The sequence below is a fragment of the Triticum aestivum genome, chromosome 3A, assembly GCF_018294505.1.
Source record: "Triticum aestivum cultivar Chinese Spring chromosome 3A, IWGSC CS RefSeq v2.1, whole genome shotgun sequence".
Taxonomy (NCBI): domain Eukaryota; kingdom Viridiplantae; phylum Streptophyta; class Magnoliopsida; order Poales; family Poaceae; genus Triticum; species Triticum aestivum.
In genome coordinates this window covers 279,430,041-279,437,783 of record NC_057800.1, presented here as the reverse complement: position 1 = coordinate 279,437,783, position 7,743 = coordinate 279,430,041, and the positions used below count along the sequence as shown (strand labels likewise).

The 7,743-nt window shown below is 48.3% G+C and overlaps 1 long non-coding RNA gene across 1 annotated transcript; it reads right to left on the bottom strand.

Annotated features, from left to right (window-relative positions):
• Positions 1–2,775: 2,775 nt before the first annotated feature.
• On the bottom strand, positions 2,776–3,894 carry LOC123058302 (uncharacterized). Its single transcript, XR_006427135.1, has 2 exons — positions 3,372–3,894; positions 2,776–3,273 (listed from the first exon to the last, which is right to left on the bottom strand). It is a non-coding gene; the product is annotated as an uncharacterized lncRNA (long non-coding RNA).
• Between the last annotated feature and the right edge of the window lie 3,849 nt (positions 3,895–7,743).

Genomic DNA, 7,743 nt, shown 5'->3' with positions numbered 1-7,743 from the left:
CAAGCGTGTGCCACGAGGTCTAAGGTCTGCTGCAGTGCCAGTCCAGATGCTAGAGCTTCAGTGTCAGCACCAGCAGCTACAGCTCCAGTGCCACCTCCAGTAACCACTCAAGTAGCTCCAACTACTTCATTGAAAGCCTTCGTCCTTGGAGTTCTATCTACACCACCTCCCGAAGACCAAGCCTGAGAGACGTATATCACTATGCATTTTCAAAATTTTTGGTAACTTGTTGCCAAAGGGGGATAAAAATGTATAGATCATAGGCTTCGAGAGAGTGTGTCTTGTTTTTATCTCTCTTGCTATTTTGGTTGAACTAATTTTATTGTGTGCTTGTGTGAGATACCTTATGTCCTTGTGGGATACTTATATGATCATGTGGTTGATCATATGCTACATTAATGTTTGGTTGAATGATGCTATCCTTTATATTCCATATATGATCATTCACTTTCTTGATGATGAGTGCATGCTTTTAATTTCTATCATTTTGAGCGCTCCACCAAGATGTATGTGACATGAAAGAATAACCTATGATCCTAATCGATTATGCATTTGAGTTCAAAAGCAAATTTTAAATAATGCACAAATTTATGGGGAGCTCTTGCTTATCACATACTTCTCAAAGCGACGATGTTTTTAAATCTTATAATCATTTCTCGAAGATTTGATCTATATGTTGTCATCAATTACCAAAAAGGGGGAGATTGAAAGTGCAACTATCCCCGAGTGGTTTTGGTAACTCCTAACAACATATAGCTCATTGAGCTAATGCTACTTGCAGATAAATATTTCAGGAAAATCTCAATGATTGGCATGGCATGGATTAGAAAGTGGACCCCTCAAAATGCTAAGGACAAAAGAATTGGCTCAAGCTCAAAGCACAAGACTCTACATTTCACTTTTAGTGAGCCAAGATCACATTAAGTCCATAGAAAAAGCCAATACTATTAAGAGGGGATGAGGTGTTGCTTAATAAGGTTCTTGCTCAAGGTGCTTAGTGATATGCTCCAAAAACCATGAACTACTTTTTCACATCCACATATGTCCCAAACCAAAAGTCAAACTCGGCCCCACCAAAATTGTCTATCCGGAGCCACCGAGTTCAGTTGACATAGCCACTGCTAGAAACCCTAGTCTTTTCGGTCTTACCGATAGGGATCTCGGCCTCACCGAGATGGGATTGCAAACTCTCAATTTCCCTTCGTAACGTTCCGGTCAAACCAAGATGAGCGATTGGTCCCACCGAGATTGCAATGCAAACTCTCTGTTTCCCTCTCGTAACGTTTCGGTACAACCAGATGAGTGAATCGGTCCCACCGAGTTTTCCTGACCAACTCTCTGTTTGTCTATTACCAAAATCGGTCCCACCGAGTTTGTGTAATCGGTCTCACCGAGATTACGTTATGCCCTAACCCTAACGAAATTGGTCTCACCGAGTTGACTTGTCGGTCCCACCGAAAATCCTAACGGTCACATTATGAACTAAATCGATCTGGCCGAGTTGTATGATTCGGTCCCACCGAGTTTGGTGATTTGTGTGTAATGGTTAGATTTTGTGTGGAGGGCTATATATACCCCTCCACCCACTCTTCATTAAGTGAGAGATCCATCAGAACATGCCTACACTTCCAACATACATTTTTTGAGAGAGAACCACCTACACTTGTGTTGAGGTCAAGATACTTCATTCCAACCACATAAATCTTGATCTCTAGCCATCCCCGGGTTGCTTTCCACTTAAATCATCTTTCCACCAAATCCTATCCTATGAGAGAGAGCTGAGTGTTGGGGAGACTATCATTTGATGCACAAGAGCAAGGAGTTCATCGTCAACACACCATTTGTTACCTCTTGGAGAGTGGTGTCTCCTAGATTGGTCAGGTGTCACTTGGGAGCCCCCGTCAAGATTGTGGAGTTGAACCAAGGAGTTTGTACGAGCAAGGAGATCGCCTACTTCATGAAGATATACCCTTGTGAGGCAAGTCCTTCGTGGGCGATGGCCATGGTGGGATAGGCAAGGTTGCTTCTTTGTGGGTGGAGCCCTCCGTGGATTCGCACAACCGTTACCCTTCCCTATGTTGAAGTATCCATCAATGTGGATGTACGATAGCACCACCTATCGGAACCACGCCAAAAATCTTCGTGTCTACATTGCCTTTGCTCCCTCCAAAATCCTCCCTTTACCTTCATATGCAATTGTTTTACATTCCGTTGCTATACTCTTAGAATTGCATGTGTAGATTGTTTGCTTGACTTTTACTAAGTTGCTAAAATCTGCCAAGAATTAAAATTGAGAAAATGCTAGATTTTTATTTGGTCAAGTAGTCTAATCACCCCCCTCTAGACATACTTTCGATCCTATAGTTGCATATTGACGAAACACCACAATTAATTATTTAGTTCGCTCTTGTTTATGTACGCAACAATATTAAATGTTGTTAAACATGGAAAGAGGTGAAGCATAAGTAAACCAACTATTTAGACAAGTTTAAACGAGGCCGGAAACAACAACAATTCCGAAAAATCCTCATATGCATATTTTGGATTTGGTACTGTTCTGCCTAAAACTATATTTTATAGTTGTTAAAAAGCAAAAGTAAGTGCACCAGGTTAATATATGCATCTTTCTACCCCGTTTACATTTAGATTTCATTTAAAACGGAGGTACGATTATTTAGTTATGAAATAAATGATTTTAACATGCTATTATACAAATTAAATGCAAACACCAATTCGAACATTTAAAACACGGATAGAAGTTGTATATAATGAAACTAGATGAAATTCTAAGCATTTTAGTATTTAAACCATTTTAATCTGATACACGGTTGCGGAGTTATTATATGCATGAACATTAGCGATCAATCTGTAAACAGCAGTCTCTGGATTAATTAGAAAAATTGTCTTGACAAGAAAAAAAAACATAACTGGCCGAATTTGGCTGGCCCATCAGGAGCATACGTGCACTAGAGGCTCACCATGGGGTCTTGGCCCGGTCAGTGATGTTGGGCTACAGAAGGCGAGGCGAGTTGGGCCTAGGCGAGGCCGGCCCAGGCGCAGTCAACGCGCCTGGTTCCTTCGATGCAGGGAAGCACGGGATCGAGCTCGCATTCGATAGAAGGCAGCGATGGCGTAGGGACTCCGGCGAGCGGTGGGATGGCGCGGCTCCGACGTGGCGTCGCTGCGGGGAAGGAGGACCTGGCATGGATGACTCGGATCGGGACGTGGGCAATGGTTGAAGGTAGCGGAGACCATGAAGCTCTAACGGTGCTCCTGCCCAGAGAAAACAGAGGGAGTTTCAGAGAGAGAAGCAGATCGAGGAAGGGAATGAGGAGGCCACGAGGGGGCCTTGCTGAATGATGTCAACTCACCAGCGGCGGCGTGACGGCAAGACACAGAGCCAGCGCAGGGCGCGAGTTCCATGTCAGAGGGCACGACGATGGGCCTGCTCCCCTGCTCAAGGGATGCATCCTCGGGGCTTCCTGCTACTGGTACTTGGCGAGGAGGCAGAGGCTGGTTCGATCGGGTCGGGGAAGAAGTAGAGGGGGAGCCCGGCTTGCTGGTGCTTGACGGCGGAGGAAGGTCGGCGGTGCTCCGGCGGGTTGGTTGCTGGCGGCACGACGGACAGACAAGGACAGCGGGGAAGTGGGACGGCCTGCCGGAGGTGGCTTCTGCTCACCTGAGATGCGGGAACTGCTGCTGCTTGCGGGGGCAGGAGGTGCTCGGGGCTTTGGCGTGTGAGGCTGCTCGGGGAAGCCGGGGCTTGGTCGGGCACGAAAACAGAGGCAATGGTGGTCGGCTGCAGTTGGACTGGGTGGATCTGGATCAGGAGGACACCTCTTGAGGTAGATGGTGAGTTGCTGGCAGTGGCAGACAAGGAATGGATGGGAGAGATCCCCTAGGTTTTAGGGTTTTGTCTCAAATTAGACTACGGGCGGACTATATATATGGGAAGGAGGAGAGTCTAGATCATGTGATCAAAATTGGATGGTCGAGATAAAATATAATGGGAGTCCAAGTAAAAATCGAAGATCTTTTAGGGGATGTTTGGGGATTATCCGGACCCATCGGTAACGACTGTCGGGTCGGGTTCGGAGAAGTTCAAGATGCGCACGCGAGGGGTCTATGCACCGAGCAAAGCGATTAAGCGGCTAGACAAGAGGGACTCGAAAAACCCGGTTGGTCTCAAAACGGTCAATGAAGGCAAGGGGGACGCAACAACTACGAACGAATGCAAATTTTAAGAAAACATGCAGATGAAATGCTCATGATTACATGATGAAATGCAACAAGCAAATAAAACACACGGCGACAACGAAAAACATGGAAGGCATCTAGAGTGTCGGTCTCGGTCGTTACAGTCCACTTCTGAGGTGAAGATGCTGGAGAAGCGCGTCGTCAGCGTGATGGAGACCGGCGCCAAGCTGACCAACAAGGTCCAGATAGTGCTGAAGTGTCGGATCCTTCCTTGCCAGCAAAGGGCCATTCCGATTTGGGCCTACAAGTCTTATGACCCGGAAACCGTGCAATACCTCTTTGGCATGACCCATGACAAGGTCTAGGGTCAACTGTTCAAGCCCCAGGAGGGCTGGCCGGCCGAGAATGAAGACATTAGTCTCGACACCGCAAATCCCCCAAATAAGGTAATCGCTCTCTTGCCCAGTTTATATTCGGATGGTCATATTGCCCAAGGTTCGGTTTAAGCCTCATATCGTGGCCTTTACAGGGCTGTCTCGAGAAGTCTGAGAAGATCAGCAGTCCGACTCCACTATCCGAAAAACCCCAATCGACTGAGCTGGAGGAGCTGTTGGTCGTGGTGCCTTACAAGCTGCCAGAAAATAAAGGGAAGAAGGAGTTACTGGGGGCCAGGGAGGGCCTCTGTCGAAGAGGTCATCCGGACACCAGATCCGGGGACATGACTGCCCCATTTGCCCAAGACGGGGATGAGGAGGAAGACAAGGAGGAGAGCTCGATGTCAAGGAGGTGCAACCTTCTCGTGCCGAGAAGAGGCGATGTAGACCCAAGTTGGTCTTGTCTGACAGTTCGGACTTCGAAGAGGAGTCCGTGGCTTCCGAAAGGGTTCCAGAGAGGGAACCCACGGTCAAGCCCCCAGTCATGAGCTATGGACCTAGATACTTTTTGTTTACTCTGTTTTACAAGCCTCTTTATTGATGGGAACCATTAATATCACAGCCCACCACGCGATCACCCTACCGAGCAGACATCGGAGGGAACTTCTCCGCCCGCCGAGTAGGCGAACATGCGTCATGCTCTGCGCCTCCCCTAGTCCCCGAAGATATGAGGGAAGTGCTATCTCAAAGGACCCCTCCCCGTCTGAACAGGGAGGTGGGCGACGCAGTCATGGCCAAGGCTGATGCCTCGGTCATCGAAGACCAGGAGGGTGTGTCTCTCCTGGCCAATGCGGGAGGAGAGTCTGGGCCGTTCGGACCCTCTCAGCCGAGCGCACCTGAGCCGCCAAGTCCTTCACAAGTGCCGCCCCTCCTTCCAATGGGGAAGGGATTGGGGTCCCGCTGGACACCAACAACCAGGTTGACCGGACGCGATGGAGGAGCTGGTGAACAACTCTGTCATTGTCGACGGGCGCCGCGCCCTTATGAGGGTGGTTCTACGGGGTGTTCGGTCCGTCCAGACCAGACTGAACGACGTTGTTCAGGGCCTTCTAACAGGCTTTGAGGTGAGTCAAGTAATGTTCTTTTCCTGCAAGATGGTTTAACTTTTTTAGCCAAAGTTTGGTTTGGCCGTATATATAAAACAACCCCAAGACTCTGTAAGGGTTGCAAAAACCTTATAGACGGTCAAATATCCGTAAGACAATTTTTAGACTACAATAATCGACTTGATATCACAGGCCCTCGGAGCAGATACCGAGCAACTACTTTGGTCTGGTGTAGAAGTTGTGTGATGAATCTCCCCAGATTGATGCCGTGAAGCACTCTGCATGCCTTGAGGGAGCAAGGCTAGCCTTTGCGAAGACCATGGTTCATTGGCCGAAGATAAAGCCAATGGATGTGGTCACCGTTCCCCCACCAGTTGGGAAGGAGAATGGCCGCCCTGAACTGTATTTCACGCAAGTTATGGATGATGCTCGAGCGATAGAGGGCCAGTGTTCCAAGGCTGTTATCGTCGAGTGATTGTATGAAGTCTATAACTGAACCTTTTGCTTTATAATGCGGCCTGTGTTTATGTTATATACTATGGTGTTTATTTTGACTCATGTGCAGTCATTTATTATTCCGAAACCGGTCGTCGGCTTCAGCCCCCAAGTAAATATTGCGAGGCATGTTTCGTCTCCTCAATGTTAAACTTAGCCGACGTCTCCGTACCCGAAGGCGATAGCGCAGGAGAGAGACTAGGCGATCAGACTATGCAGCTTATTGCTTTCACTTAGCCATAGGAGCTTGAAGGCAGGAGCTAGTGACTAGCCCCTAGTCTGATGTGTGCGGGAGCTGAGGCATGCCTTGGTAATCACATGGTTTGTGCTAGGACGAACCCTGCATTTGACACAGATAAATCGCCAACGATTTCTTAGTTTAACACCTGTCATCGGATCGCTGACCAGTTCTCGCTCACTATGACAGTCAGTTTTCGGCTTTCTCCCCCGAGGTGCTTAGCTGGAATAACTAGTAGTACAATCGTGGGGGTTCTCCCTTCAACTTCTCAGCTGAACATGTGGAATGTAAGAGGGTAAGCATAGGAGTCGGGCAACCCATCTATTAACCCAAGAAAGGTGGTGTCGGACTTGGTACATAGAGCTAATGGAAAAATCAAGCCTTTGGTCAATTAACCGAGATGTATTTGTTACACATTGTGTGCGTGCCTAGCTGTTCGAAGAGCGGAAAATATAAAAAGAGAGAAGAGGGCTAGACAATGCAGATGCCCAAACACCGTAAAAGGTGGTTTTATTTTCCATAAGCTCTGGACGTCTATCCATAGAATTCGAACTGCTGAGGCATTTTATGGTAAGTAAGAAAGAGAGTTTTGCAGAGAAATGTTTACACAAGGCCATGATGCATGGGTTGAAGCCTCAATGGTGTCCTGCTGCATGTCTGCGCCTTTGCTTCTGCGAGGGGGAGGGATTGGACGTCCATGTAAAACACCGCATGTTGGCAAGGGGGGCCTTCAATAGGGACCTTGATATGTAGCCTTGCCGTCGTAGCTTGACGCTGAGCGAGTCCAGAGTCGTACCCGTTGTCGTCCGAGGATGTGGTGATGCCATAGTTCGGTTGAGCCAAACACTTGGAGGTATGCATTCGATACGAGCCCCCACGGCCGCCCATCGTATCTTGAGCGTGAAGTTGTGCTAACGAGGCATGTAGAGCACGAGGAAGACAAGCATGTCATGGGAAGCGCGTCCCTATTTGCAGCGAACGCAGGTGGGTTCCCGTGACGAGGATCGGGCTCGAGCCCGTTTGATTGTATCTCTGGCATTTACGGCCGGGTGATACTTCGGCCTGTTGGAGACAGCTTGGTCTTCGGCTGCCAGGGCATAGTGTGTTCCTCGGGCCTGAGTGAGTGCTTCGTGTTGCCGTTGATTGTTATGACACCCGCGGGACCAGACATCTTCAACTTGAGGTATGCGTCATGCTGGACGACGTTGAATTTGGCGAATGATGTTCGGCCGAGGAGGGCATGGTGGCCACTATGGAATGGGGCTATATCGAAGATCAGGTCTTCACTTTAGAAGTTGTCCAGTGAGCCGAATACCCACTTCCAAAGTTACCA